The 15,000-nt window shown below is 38.5% G+C and overlaps 1 protein-coding gene and 1 long non-coding RNA gene across 2 annotated transcripts in view; one reads left to right on the top strand and one right to left on the bottom strand.

Moving 5' to 3' along the window:
• Window positions 1-15,000, bottom strand: part of ZNF407 (zinc finger protein 407) — a 398,789-nt gene that overhangs the window by 181,388 nt on the left and 202,401 nt on the right. The gene's annotated exons all lie outside the window — the stretch shown is intronic.
• LOC123365026 overlaps window positions 10,975-15,000 on the top strand; it is a 13,482-nt gene continuing 9,456 nt past the window's right edge. Inside the window, exon 1 of the long non-coding RNA XR_006577396.1 lies at window positions 10,975-11,047. This is a non-coding gene — a long non-coding RNA (uncharacterized LOC123365026). The remainder of the gene's footprint in view (window positions 11,048-15,000) is intronic.

The raw sequence follows: 15,000 nt of genomic DNA, 5'->3' as shown, positions 1-15,000 counted from the left end.
GGCATTGCAATCTGCATAAGATTTTGGACGGTCTTTAAGTTATCATCTTAATATTATTTTAACTTTTTTTGTATAAACATGTTCTTATTTTATGTTGAATAAAAAAAGAGTAAGAGAAGGAGAGAAGAATGAGTCTGGATGCTGTCGGCGGTCACTGTTGACCTCTAGGTCATTGGCTTCAATCTGATTCAGGTTCACAGTGATTAGAGCTGGCCAATGATTTCTAGAATATTATTTGTTGTTGTTGCTGTTTTTGTTGAATTTGCCTGTTCTGGAGGTCTCCCAATGTTTGCAAAATTGAAATAATTGAATCCATTTGCACAGTTTTCTTCAAACTTTTGTATGAACATTATTTTTCTAGGTTGACTGCTCAAATTTTTTGATCGAAATTAAAATTACTTTTTAAATTTTGAACTGTGGTGGTTGGTTATGTTCAGGCACATTAATTCAATAATACTGGTGCTGATTTGCTGACTGCCTGTGCCTACCCAATGGTTAGCAGAAGACATTTTGGTTTATTTTCTCTAAGAAGTGGCAGAATCTCACATTCTCTAGACACAGTTTGTAGCAGCACAGTGGATTTTAGGGCCTTTGTCATTCCCTTCCCCCAAGAGCAGGAGGATCTACGCATTGCCTGGCAAAGTTCTCCATATGGTTTGGAGGGTTGAACTAAGTATCCAGTCTCTACATTTTTGAGTTCACAATCATCAGGAGTAAGATTTTCATTACCATGCTCAGGTGTTGTCTATTTTAACTCAGAGGTTTTCTTTTATTAAATTTATTTTAAATATTAGATTGGATTGCAATAAAACTGTGGCATCTTGGGGAACATTTTGATGCCATACAACATCATAGCCTCAGCTTAAAAATGAATTCCTTTACTCCTGCTGCCTATAATTCTAGTTTAAAGGCACTCCTCCACCTCACTGGCTTCTCTTGCAGCAGCCGCCACAACCCTATAGATGAAGCAGAAGCAAGAGAAGAAAAACATAACAGGGCCAGCAGCTGGGCCAGAAGTGGAAGCCAACTACTGGCAAAACAGTTTTAGGAGGTGTTCGTGTGGATTAACTCCATCCCCACAGGCAAATGGGGCAGATACCACCCTCTGGATGTAGAGAAGAACCTGTGTCCCTTATGAGAAATCACAGTTTTACTCCAGTGCCAGAGATATAAAACTGTCTCACAATAATAAGAAGCTGCTCTCATTGGGCCACCATCTGCTCCCACTCAGAGGATAACTGTAAAACAAAGCTGGTGCCCTTCAAGTGGCAGCTCATCAGACCACTGACTGTGTTTCTTTGTTTGCTGGTGTGTTTCTTTGTTTTTCCAAATATGTAGAGCCTAGTCTGATCCCCAGGCCACTTCTGGCGGTGGAACCAGAGTGCATGCATCCCTAATCAGTTGGGTCCCTAACTGACCTGATGAATATAGACTGTACTGTTACACACAAAAAACTATGTTAAAAATGCCAAGGTTGCAAAGTTAAGCCCATAAAAGTTAAGACATGACAAAGGTTGCCCATGTAGCTTTAATTCAGCCCTCTTGGGCATATGCCTTATGATACAGTCAGAAATTACACAATCACATACTATTTTTTCCACAGGATCCCTGATTCATTCAGTGCACAGGAGGGACCAGTTCTAGGGATGAATCAGGGCTGTGTTAGTGAGGAAGCACGTTGCCTGTAGGATCTCTCCATTTGTTGCCAAAGTTGGAAAGGTCCTACAGACAACAGCCTCATTCACTCTACGACCCTGATTTATTCTCTGAACATCATTCATTCTGTGCACTGAATGAAAAAGGGGTCCTGTGGAAAAACCGGTATGAGATCATGTAATTACAGATCATATTATAATTCATACACATCAGGAGACCGAATTAAGTTTGCATGGGTAACCTTAATTCTGACATTTCCTAACTTTTGAGCTCTTGACATTGCAACCTCAACATTCTTTTAATATAGGATATTACAGCTAAAAAAACCTGGATTTTTTAAAAAAGCAAACAGGAAAAAGAAAGCTAACAGGGTTACTGATGGCAGTAGTAGTGGTTACTCTTTATGTGAGCCAGCCCCAGTAGTGGAGGGCAGTGGTGGGGAGACGCACACTTTGCAGCGAATTTCCCAGCTCTTTGCTGATAACAGACTCAGGAATCCTGGGTTCGATTTCAGATTCTGGAAGGGAAGTGTGCTCTGGAAGTTATAAACCCTCCTGGCTCCTACCCCCTCTCCTTTCTACCCACCCAGCTCCTGTCCCTGTTTCCACGTCTCTCACCCCGAGTAGGCCCCCACTCTGGCTCCAGTCCCTGCCAATCTGCTTTGCTTCTACCTATTCCCTCCCCCTCACCAAAAAAGATTAAGTTTGGCATAATTATAGCACTAAAAGCAGAGTCTTATAAAGTGTTAGGCAACCTAAACTTTCGGCGTAGCTACAAGCTCTCCCTATAATCTGTCTCCTTCAACAATCCACAATTGCCAACGATGGCTGACAAGGTATTTTGATACAAAATTGCAAATGAACAGATTTTTGGAAGCATGTGTTTTCACACTAGTACCTGATTTGGTAGGCCAATCTGCAAAAATCTGATCAAAAACTAAATTTCCAAGACTTGAAAATAATTCTGAATTAATAGGCCAACCCCGCTCTCCATACATTTCACAAATGATTTTTCATCAGTTTAGCCCAGCCACAATAGTAATTGTAATGTATACTATAAGTTGCCTATGCAGCATATTTTGGTGATATCATTGCAGTGAACATGTCTACAACACAAAAATTACTATCACAAATAGCACCTTTGCTGTAATTTCAACAGATACATTGTGATGCTTCCCAGGGTTGTGAGGCACCTTAGCATGAGGAAACCTTGTCTGTGCCTGCTGTGGATCAGCTCCCCAACTCTGCTGACCACAGACAACATAAGCACTCTCCTCTAGACCTATGGAGGTCTCGCTCTTTCTAGTGGCTAGTGATAAGCACCGTCCAACCCTCGAGTCTTACGAGACTCTCCCTGGAGTATCTAGTCCCTGTTCCACTGAACACTCACCAGGCCATATTCACAGATTCACAGCTTCCAAAGAAACAGTGTACCCCAGCTTACCAGTTACATCTCACCTCACCACTCTGCTTAACACTCAGCACCTAAGATTGTTTATAATGAAAACAAGTAAATGTGTATTTAGCAAAGTATAGAGATTCAAGTGATAGCAAGTAGAAGTATTAGAAACAAATGCAGCAAAGAGTCCTGTGGCACCTTATAGACTAACAGGCGTATTGGAGCATGAGCTTTCGTGGGTGAATACCCACTTTGTTGGATGCATGCACCCACGAAAACTCATGCTCCAATACGTCTGTTAGTCTATAACAGGGGTCGGCAACCGGTGGCTTGCGGCTCACCAGGGTAAGCACCCTGGCGGGCCGGCCCGGTTTGTTTATCTGCCGCGTCGGCAAGTTCGGCCGATCGCGGCTCCCACTGGCCGCGGTTCGCGGTCCCAGGCCAATGCGGGAGGCAGGAAGCCGCGGCCAGAACATCCCTCGGCTCGCGCCGCTTCCTGCCTCCCGCATTGGCCTGGGACCGCGAACCGCGGCCAGTGGGAGCCGCGATCGGCCGAACTTGCCGACGCGGCAGATAAACAAACCGGGCCGGCCCGCCAGGGTGCTTACCCTGGCGAGCCGCGAGCCACCGGTTGCCGACCCCTGGTCTATAAGGTGCCACAGGACTCTTTACTGCTTTTACAGATACAGACTAACACGGCGACCCCTCTGATACTAGAAACAAATGGTTACATATAAAAATCATAGCACACATTTGAGAATGCAGACTTACTTAACTAGACACTTTCATGTCTTATAGCGCAATGCTCACCCAAAATCCTTTCAGCGCTTTACAGCCAGGCCTGGTTGTGATCCTCTGTACTTAAGACAAACATGCTATTAAGCCTGTCTCCCTAGTGACGATACAGAATGCACCTCTGCACCCTCAGATATACTCAAAAATAAACAGCACAATGGGACCTTTTTTATTTCCATAAATCTCCATTCACGAAAATTTCACAATCTCTTGATTAGCATCTGGCTCAGAATGCAAACAGGCATCCATGGTGAGACATACACAGGGGCCCAGACAGAGAGATAAGCACCCATTATCTCCTGCTTCAAAGGAACCTGAGACATGTCACCTCCTGGTAACCTGCATCAAGAACATAATTTTCAGTACAGACACATAACTCCCCTAATACTATCCATCCATGCATTTTATATTATGATGACAAGTGGGCTATTGGCTCTTACTAGAGATTTCATATGCTACCCTTTAATGAACTATTATGCATATATCTAACCCTGAAGATCCCCATAAAATTCCACATGCCCCAGTGCCCTCCGCCAGCTGGCACCAAGAGGTTCTTGGAACACGTGCCAAGGAATGGATGGGTATGGGAAATGAACTACTCCCTTGCCCCTAAATGTATTATAGTAGCTGAGGCAAATGAGCTACTATACCTACACACTGTACTCTCTTTGTGCAATATATCTAACTGTGCCACTACATTGTGCTGTACTGTACCTATTCTGTGGACTAACAGAATAGGGCTATGAGCCTGGCACCTATCATCCGGAGTTCCAAATTCAATTTAAAACAGAAAGTACATTTCTCAAAGTGCAGGAGAATAAAAGTTATTTTTAAAACCAAATTGTTACCCTTATTTGTTGTAATGTATCATTCAGAAGCTGTTACCCTCTGCTATCTAACGATATATCTGGATAAATTTTAAAACAAAAATTCACCACATTACAATTTTGTTGCTAACAAAAGACTGACAATACACAGTTTTTCACATAAATTACTCAACTGAGGCACATTGCTAGTTTCTGCATGTGAAGATTGTAGTCTGATGTTTTCAAAAAGGACTACACTTTGGGAAAGTGAGCAGTAATGCCAGGTGATGGACTACATTCCTACAGAAAGGGGCAGGGTGAATTGTATCCACTCATAGAGGGTGGAAACAGAGAGGCAAACTACATAACAGTGGGGCTACTTTGAAAAGTGCATTTCAGAAAATGGCATAGTTGAGTTCTGCATTTATTGTCTCTCAAATTTGTTCCGTTTCCAAGTAAATTGATCGTTTTCCTAACTGCCAGCCTAGGAATCTCAACCTGGGGTCTTCAAATCAAACTGTTTTTTCTGGCTCCATTGATTAGATTCTGCCCTCTGTGGCACTCATGCAATATCACTTTACATTTCAAATTTATGTATTCCAACTCATAGGGCCAGATCCCAGATACACTAATTTACATGAGCAAAGATTCTGGCCCATAGGTTTGCAGAGGCATAACATGAGCAAGAAGATAATACCCCTTACTATCTTACAGCTTTTTTGGCTCTGCAGTTTTAATAGAGGTAAAATGTAGTAAAAGCTTAGTTTTTGTCATTTATGACTCTGAAAATACATAGAGAGTGGATCTGCTGAGTAAGTAGGTACTATTTTTTATACAGTCACTTTTCAGAATAGAATCACACTTTAAACATACATTTTTTAATTTTTAAAACATTAAACAATTATAATCAACTAGGTTATAAATGAAAGTGGACCACAGACTATTTTATGTATTGGCCACAGGCTTATGGACCAACTGAAAGATATGATGCCACCAATAACCCTAACCCCATCATTCCTACCATTGCATTACGGCAAAATGGAAAGTTTATAATTTATCTTCTTCTCTGGTGTTATAATATTCTGTCAATTTTATAACATTAATCTGACAACAGAGCTTTTTATAATATACAATCACTTAAAATAGTGTCATAGCCTAATATTTAATGCCCAAGAAGGTATGTTTCATTAACACTGTTCTAAGAGTTTTTACTAGTATAAATATATAATGTAGAAAAACATTGAACATCTGTGTACAATATTAATGATTCAAACCCCTTTACACCAATAAAGCTTACAGTTTCACTTGAACACTACTTTTTCTTTACCTTATGTATCAGAGAATGCTAGAACATAGGATTGGAACGGGGAACCTCTTGGATAATTCAGTCTATTGGAATAATACCATAAAGAGTTACTTTCCCACAGTTTCCATTACATATATCAACTGATGTCCATCATAGGTGGCAAACCCTAACTTGTGACTCGAATCCTCCACCTGCCCACTTGCACTTCTTTGGTTGTTTTAATCAGATTATTAGTTGGCCCCAAATTACTCAGTATGATTTTACAGAGAATGATGATTAATGATAATCTCGCAAATAATGTGTTTGATGGGTTTGAAATTCATTATTTTAATCAGACTGAATAGGAATCCCAAAACACAAAACACTAAACAATAAAGTTCAGGAAGCCCTGACTGCATAAAAGCCATCAAAATCATACTATACTTCGAAGAGAACTCATCTATTGTTGCCATTAGAATCTAGCATGATCTTAGCTGGCAACTGCAGACAACTTCATCCTCCCTTGTTGTATTAAGACATGATAATTTGTTGTTGTTTTTCTTTAGGGGGTTAATATTGTGCTCCACACATTTATACCAAATCCATGGGGCTCTCCTAATCTTGAGAAAGAAATTAAGTCATAATCGGGTTTGGAAGATCAAGATTCAAACTCTAAGGTTCTGGATGCCTGTAACCATGGCATCTAGTTGCTCTGGTTAACAGAATTCATCCTATCTTAGGGAAGAAAAGTATCTTAGGAAGCAACAGGTGTATGTTAAAAAGGTTGCTTCAAAAGATTTACTAAGTGGGATTCACACTTCTAGGCTGTCTGCCAGTGCAAATATTGCTATATGTTATAAACCAACTAGTTTAAACTAGTAATGTATCAAGAAATAATGTTGGGTTTTATTTTTACCATTCCACAGAAAAGCTTTGGAGGCGGCCAGGAATTCACTTCAATATCCTTTCTGGAATTGGGGGGGTGGGGGAAGGGGGAGATCATACTGATCAAATAATTTAGCTTGGGGCTATGGTCATCTTTATACTATGGGCTCTTCCCCAGTGGGAAAGTCGTAGCTGATTTTACCTCCCAACATTGTTCTTGATCTTTGCTATCAAAAGGATTTATTTATTTAGAAATCCAGCAGTCCAGCAGCTATGTTTATTACCTCACTTCTAGATGACAGTGGAATATAAAATACCTTGGACATCCATCTGACTCATATTCAAACAAACTTCTTTGGGATCCCAGTAGGCAATTTAATCAATTCACAAGAGCTGAGCTTGTTAAGCAAGGGAATTTATTCATTGAGATCCAAATCCTACAGTCCTTCTCAAGTAAGACTCTGACAAATTCAAGGAGTTGATTTCTTTGGAGCTAATCTCATCAATAAAATTATTGCAGAAAAGAGTCCTGTGGCACCTTATAGACTAACAGACGTATAGGAGCATGAGCTTTCGTGGGTGAATACCCACTTCGTCGGATGCAGCCATGCTCCTATACGTCTGTTAGTCTATAAGGTGCCACAGGACTCTTTTCTGCTTTTACAGATCCAGACTAACATGGCTACCCCTCTGATACTTAATAAAATTATTAATACTCTTGCTTGCAGAAGTGGGCCACTAAATAAGGGTTTCATTGAGTATGAACTTCAGCAGAAAGGTTTCCCATGAAAAGTCTTCCCTCTAACATTAGCTTGAATTTGTGGTCTATATAATCGGTTATATAGCTGACAAATAATGTTACCACATAGGGGTAACAAAATAATCCTCTTTCTTGCTGGATTTTGACTATTCCATGTTCAAAAGGTATCTACTATTTTTAACAAATTAAGCCCCTCTTTGTTGGTTCTGTTTATATTAACAGCTGGAGATGGACAGCATTTCTTTACAAAATTAGTCACCAGAGGCTTGACAGTTATTATTTTTGTATCTTTTCCATGGTGTTAGTGTCATCTACTGTTTGGCTGTATCTACAGTACAGAATGAACCATGATAGATGTCAGGAATATCTATTGCAAGTTCCTATATAATAAAATCTAAGCTATTAAATTGCCCCTCCTCAAGTAAATTCCATCTTTAATAAAATCTTTACAGAAAAAAATATTTTTAAAGCAAGATTATTTAAATATGAAGAAGAACAGTGTTCTGGGGTTTTTGGTTAAATTTAGGTCATAATGACATCAGAGACATATATTTATTGCCATCTTTATTCCATCCAACAAAGCTTTAATTTGTGACAAGCCTAGGCTTGTAAAACAGCAGAGTGGTATGGTATCAGAGTATCAGAGAAACTACACTATGCCATATATTTTTAACAAGCCTGGTGTCAAGCACACTACATTTGCCAACATCAAGGAGAAAGAAGAGGTTATTTTTTGTTGTTTATGTTTTCAGTTTATATTTACAGCTGAAACAGGCTTTGAAAATTCCTATAAAGATTTCAAGTACTGAGAGACATCTGTTTTTATGTGGTCATAGATGATGGAAGTGCCATTCTTTTTATGATATTGACAATCAGACCACGCCCTCAATTTTGCAAAGTAAGATGTATGGGAATTAAGGCACATTTCCATCAGCTGCAGAACTCATCTGGGACTGGAAGGGTTTCACAACTCAGTGGGATAAATGGCTTATCTTGGAAGAGGTTGAGAGAGGCAGACCAGATTTTAGCACTTGTGGGAGAGAGGTCAAAGTGGTAGTCATTACCCAGGGAGGACCAAAAGGCTTTCCCTCTCCCTCAATTATATGTCACTTTCTTTACACTGCTGATATCATGAATTTATTAGGTCTCTCTAGTCATCCAAGAGTCACACATGAATTATTAATGTGTTAAGAAAGGGAAGAAAGAAAGGACATAAAACAACAAATTGGGAAAAACACAAACGAAAACAAAAAATTCACTTTTCAGGCCTTCTTTATAAAATATAAACAAGCAAATGGGTAAGAAGGCAATGGATGTGGTTTAATTAGGCCACAACTTTATTCGATTAAAAAATCTGGGAATACCCATCCAGCTACAAATTGTACAGTGCACATATTCATCCTTTCCTTAATCATTTCCATATAACTCCGAAGCAGGTCCCAGCGACCCTGATACTGGGACCGCATCACCCTCTCATAACATGAACTGAAAGGGGACTATAAAACAAGAGGGGTTGGCTCCTCACTGTTCCAGACATAAGAGCTCCACCCCACCCTTCTCAGCTCCCTTAAAAGGGGGCTGGCTCCCCACTGTATGAGACGTAGGAGCCCCAATCCCCCACCCTTACTCAGCTCCCTTAAGGGATGCTTTCCCTCAAATCTTTTTCCAATCCATTTTATCCAATAATCATAACCCTTCCACACAGAGTAGCTGCAATGGACATCTATCACAAGTTTTGCATACTAAGTTTTGTCATTATAACCTAACCCACTCTACTGCATCCCACCAGGTCCCAGATTTGCTGTGGGGAAGATGAAAAAACCCACTCTGCCTTAGCAGTGAATGAAAAAAAATCCTTCCTAGTCCCCCTCCCCATCCCACCCCCAAGGAAAAAAGGCAACTAGCATAATGCCCACAGAGGGTCAAGAAGGAACCTGGTCCTTTTGCCAAATTCATGAGTGGGTGAGCACTGCAAACCCAATCCCAGTAAAGGAGGGCCTCCCCAGGGCTGCATGGGGTACAAACCCCCACTCTTCCAGTTACCAGGAAGGAAAATGCACCGACTTTTCCTGACTTGGCCCCAAATACTTCCTGCCCTTCCTGTCCATCCCTGTAAATTTTCTCCCTAATCCCCACCTTGTTGTAAGAAGCCCTTAGAAGGACAACACCCCTTTTTTTTCCAGGTAGCTGGACAAAGACCTCCTCAAAGGTTGCAGTGAGCATGGATTTTACATCTACAGGTGGCTTCTAAAATTAGTCAAATTTTTTATATTTCTATGTATTTATTTTGCATTGTATTTAGATGAATAACTTTACAGCTGAAAATTCTCGTGAGGCATTACCAAACAGTAACTGCTACTGTGTGTGACTTCAATGCAGTGTCACAATAAGGATACATCTACATTGCAATAAAAAACCCACAGCACAGCCGTGACTGGCCCAGGTCAGCTGACTCAGGCTGCAGGGCTAAAAATTGCAGTCCAGATATTCAGGCTTGGGCGGGAGCCCGGGCTCTGAAACCCAGTGATGAGGTGGGTCTCAGACCCTAGGCTCCAGCCTGAGCCCGAATGTCTACACTGCAATTTTTAGCTCTGCAGCCCAAGCCTTCTAAGCCCAAATCAATTAATCTGGGCTCTGAGACTCGGTGCCATGTTTTTTTTTTATTGCAGTGATGCAGCAGCAATGCAGCACCTGTATGATTTTACTAAGGTGAGATTACAAGACAAACTCAATTTGAATCAAATGCTTATAAATGCATTTTTTCTAAGTGTGATCTTACTATAACACAAATTATTTTACTATAATGTGATATTTTAATTATTGGCCCAATCCAACTTCAACTGAAGTCAACGAGACTCTATTAAGTTCCATATTCATTGGCTCCAGCCAATGTAGTGGCTATAGTTACAGCAAAATAACTTTGTTTAAAGAGACATGGTAAGGTAAATATTTTTTCTTGGTTGTATTATTAATAACATCTTAGTTTATTAAAAACTGAACTTTTAAAATTTCATTTACTTTTCACCACTTAACTATTTGTTTACTTACTGTATTTCACTTACTTTGAATGATGAAAATAAACTAGTCAATTTCACTTTTGTTTATATGATATTTTAGTTAGTTCAACATTCTTGTTTTCATGAACTAGCCCAGTGCTTTAGTATCTGGGCTGCAAACACTGCACAGGAATGTTTAAATTCAAATTAAAAATGTCTGCACTTAAAATTTAAAAACAAAGAAGAATGGAAATGGTGATACCGATCATAGGTTTCATAATGATTTCTATAAAATTTAGATCACTCATCAGTGCCCCTTTAAAAGTTAATTTGAATAAGATTTTACTTTGACTTCATTGTGATGTACCTTCAATGCTACATCACTTGGTGCAGGGTGCTTTAATATTACTACTTGTGATGATGATGTAGTCTCAATATAGTGAGAAGATGTTGATGTATGACTACTGTAAGTGTACTACTACAATATATAGAAATGCCACAAAGTTATGATTTAAGGAGATGGAAGTATTATGCTAATGACGCAACAATGCCAATCTTGTTACAACATGGACTTTTCTATATCATGCTTCTTTTTAAAATGCTATATTAATACAGCAACTCAAAAGTTCAAAGATTTTTATATAGCATCTATCACTGTGATTTTTATATAGAGTCCATCACTATGATACTAGCAGAAGCTTTCTTCTCAAAAGGTTAACCCTTTGAAATTGAACAAGACCATTAGTTATTTCAGCACATGGAGAATGCTCCATTACTGTGCTCTTCCTCTTTATTAGTGAGCAGGAGAAGTCCCACTGAAGTATATATGTATTTCAAATTAAGATGCAATCATCTGAGGTTGTGATTCTGAGGGCACACTTACGATTTAAAAAAATGTAATTTTCAGTCTAAACGTAACCTAAAAAGCTCATAACACGTTTGCACAAAAAGTGTGCTTTTAACTAATGCTCATTTATGGTGCCCATCATTTTAGGCCCAATAAGAACAAGAGTAATTGGCTTGATATACAAAAATGTGTGCCACTGCCTGATATGTTCCTCTACTAGGTCAACCTTCTAGGATGTTTTACCTTTTGATGAACTGGAGGCTAATTTAACTAAGAATATTCCTTTAAAAGCCTTACACTCAGGATAGGCAGACTTTCAATGCTTTTGTAAGGTAAATTTCATTAGTATTTAAAAAAACGATTAATTTGAAGCATTGACCTTTACAAAATTTTTTTAAAACTCATGCTACTGAATTACAACAACTCTAGATGTCTATGTCTTTCTTTAAAGAACTATTTGCATTTTCAGTGTTCCATCCCATATCATCAGATTGTCAAAGAGATGGATTTTCAGTCTGGCAGATTATTATTCTTATTAAATTATATTTTGGACATATTCAGTATTAAAATATATTTTTTACTCTCCTTTGGAATTAGAGGCACTTAGAAGATCTATAAGATTAGATGCAATTAGAAGATTAGAATAGATTTCCTATTATATTGCAGTTGTCTTTTTAAAGTAACTATTTTTTTGTATATAAAACATTTACAAAAATAATGTATCCATGGTACTGCATCTCCATAGCAAAGATTTTTCATTTGTTCAGGGTTAGACCATGGTCTGTCTAGTTATTGACCACAGAGTAAATAAATCAGCAATATACATAGTCTGTAATAATTTTTGAATCAATTACCATGGTTTAACTACTATATAGTCAATCATTTTCCACCTCTAGAACAGGCTATTTTCCAGGACAAGGTTCAGTTTGACAAAATATCAGAAAATGCTATGATATTACCTTGATTTTAACTTAAGAAAGACACTAACCCCATTCTCAATTATGATGATACTGAAACAATTACTGGTATTTTCACAAATTGTTTTAAAATCATGTAATTACATATCGTTGTTTTTGTATTACTTTACTGATTTTGTCAACCAATCCATGCAATTTGCCTTTAAAGTGTTCTATTCAGTAGCCGTTATTAATATACAAAAATACTGAAATTTGAAAGAAGTTATTCTATCCATTTTCCCAAGCTATAGGTTGAGCATGCTAAATACACTTCATCCTCTTCATATAGTTATCCTAAGGTGCTGTCTGCTCTTTTAGCTGGAAGCAAACCTGCAGTAAATTCCTATTTATCTCCTTGCCAATCAAGGAGTGAATGACTGACAGTTACAGAGCCTTATCTGGGACTCCTGTCTGTGGTGCATTCTGCTAAGTGATGTCATCGCTCTAGCACAAGAAAATAAGTAGATTATTACAGTGACTAGAAGCAAACTAAACATTTGGATTTTTGCATGGACAGATTTACACACTGTCTGTCAGATAAAGCACAGTTTGCCTGCTGCTTACACAACAAGAATGTGCCTGACAGCTTCTTCCCAGCTTTAGTATCTGATTACATAAATAGGCCATTCCCCACCATTCCTAAAGACTGACAGTCTGTCTTAGTTTAAAGAGCAATTTCTGACTATCAGCTTTTCTGTCTTGCACACTAGCCTGATTAACATCAGGGCACTTCCTGGAGGTCCAATCAGTTTTTTTCTTGTACTTGGGATGATATAAAAAGTTATGGTCACAAGAAAAAGAAAAGGCACATTACACATTAAAAAAATTACAAGCTATGGAGGCAAATCCTATAATCTTTTACTCAGGCAAAACTCTCATTGACCTTTCTGGGATTTTTGACTGAATAAGGACTGAAAAACTGAGCTGTAGAGTAGGAAGCTATTAAGTTTAAAGCATATATATACACCAAAGCTTGTAAGACACTAGGAATGGCTAATTACCTCTCCATGCATACAAGATAAACTAGCTTTTGCATGAGGAAGCCTCATAAATTCATACAGTAGTTTTGTTTTTTCAAGTTTGCAGTTGCATTTACTAAATTAAACTTGAAAACTGTCATACTGAGACCTTCCTAACCTTATGTATGTAATTTTATTAATTGCACAACTGTTAGCCTGTTTTAATGATTCTACTTTTCCAAATCATATCTAAATAAAATAATATTTTACATTAGCATATGAATATTTTTAATGTACAACCCTGAAAAAGGCATTCATTTTTTCATAGCTAACTATATCGGGGTGTTAATGAACTTATTTTTAAAATGGTTCTGAGCACTGAAAAGGGTAAGCACATAACTCTTTTGCTTACAATGGTAAACAATCACAAGTCATAACCACAGTATTGTTCCTAGTTATTTCAGCTATAACTTGCAAAGCTTCATAACCAGACAAACCAGATGAAATATGTTGCTTCAGGTCTACTCTGATGGATCCCTCTGAAATATCCACATTATTGCTTTTATTTTATTATGTACCACACTTCATAACTGTACACTGCAGAGTACAATAAAAACTGCACCACACTGCTTTAAGTACTTATTAAATAGGTCAAAAAGTTACCATAACAAATAACTTGCTCTACTCAGGGTCCATTAATAACACATCTTGTTGTGACTCTAAAACAAGTGGGGGAAGAATGAACGCTACAGAAACCCCTATAATTCTGTTCTCTTATTTTTCAAGTTTAATTTAAACAGCACCGTATTATCAATAGAATCTTTCATACGACTGTTATCCTAAAAAATTAGAACTGTATCCAAGCTGCAAAGTTGAGAACTAGATATGGATCTTGATTTTTGGAGGCATTTTCATTCAAAATCTTGGTTCAGCACATAGTAGAGAGAGAAAAAACAGCCACAAAGCTCGGTGCCAAACTGGGATTCCAGCTTCGCTAATGTTGGGAGCATTCAGATCCAGGATTTTGGTTCAGGCCCATCTTTACAAAACATTTTAGAGTTATAATAATACTCTTAATAAATTATGTTAATAAATTTTGGCCTGAAGATGGGAAAAAAAAGAGGCGTAGGCATAGGAAAGGATGTATTTACAGATTATATTTGATGAGACATGGAAAGGAGATGCAACAGGGAAGTACAGGAAGGCAGTTCCAAACATAAGGAGTTGCAGAGCAGAATGGTCTCTTATCTGCAGGGACAAGATTGTATAAGAGGACAGAGAGTAGGTCCTGCAAGATGAACATAGGGAGCAAGGGGGAGACTAAAGGAAAATGTGGTCCATAAGATACACTGGGGCATTAAAAGAATTAAAGTAAGAAAGGAAATTTTGAACTAGAAGCTGAAATGACTAAAAGCCATTGTTGTGGGAGAATGTAGTTATGTCGTCACACTTCCGGTATGTATGAAACAGCAGCTTTCTGCTCATACTAAATCTGGAAAGCTAGATGTAGCCAGGACATAGATAAGAGAGTTGCACTAGTTAAGATGTGAGGACATGAAGGCAGAAATCTGGATTTCACCAGAGATAGAGGAAGGGCAGAGGTAGACAACAGGCAATGCTTAAGAAGTGGCAATAGGCAGATTTACAGACAGCTGAG

The sequence above is a fragment of the Mauremys mutica genome, chromosome 2 (genome assembly GCF_020497125.1).
Source record: "Mauremys mutica isolate MM-2020 ecotype Southern chromosome 2, ASM2049712v1, whole genome shotgun sequence".
Lineage (NCBI taxonomy): Eukaryota > Metazoa > Chordata > Testudines > Geoemydidae > Mauremys > Mauremys mutica.
Note: the sequence above shows the minus strand (reverse complement) of the source record. Positions and strands in the feature narration are given on the sequence as shown.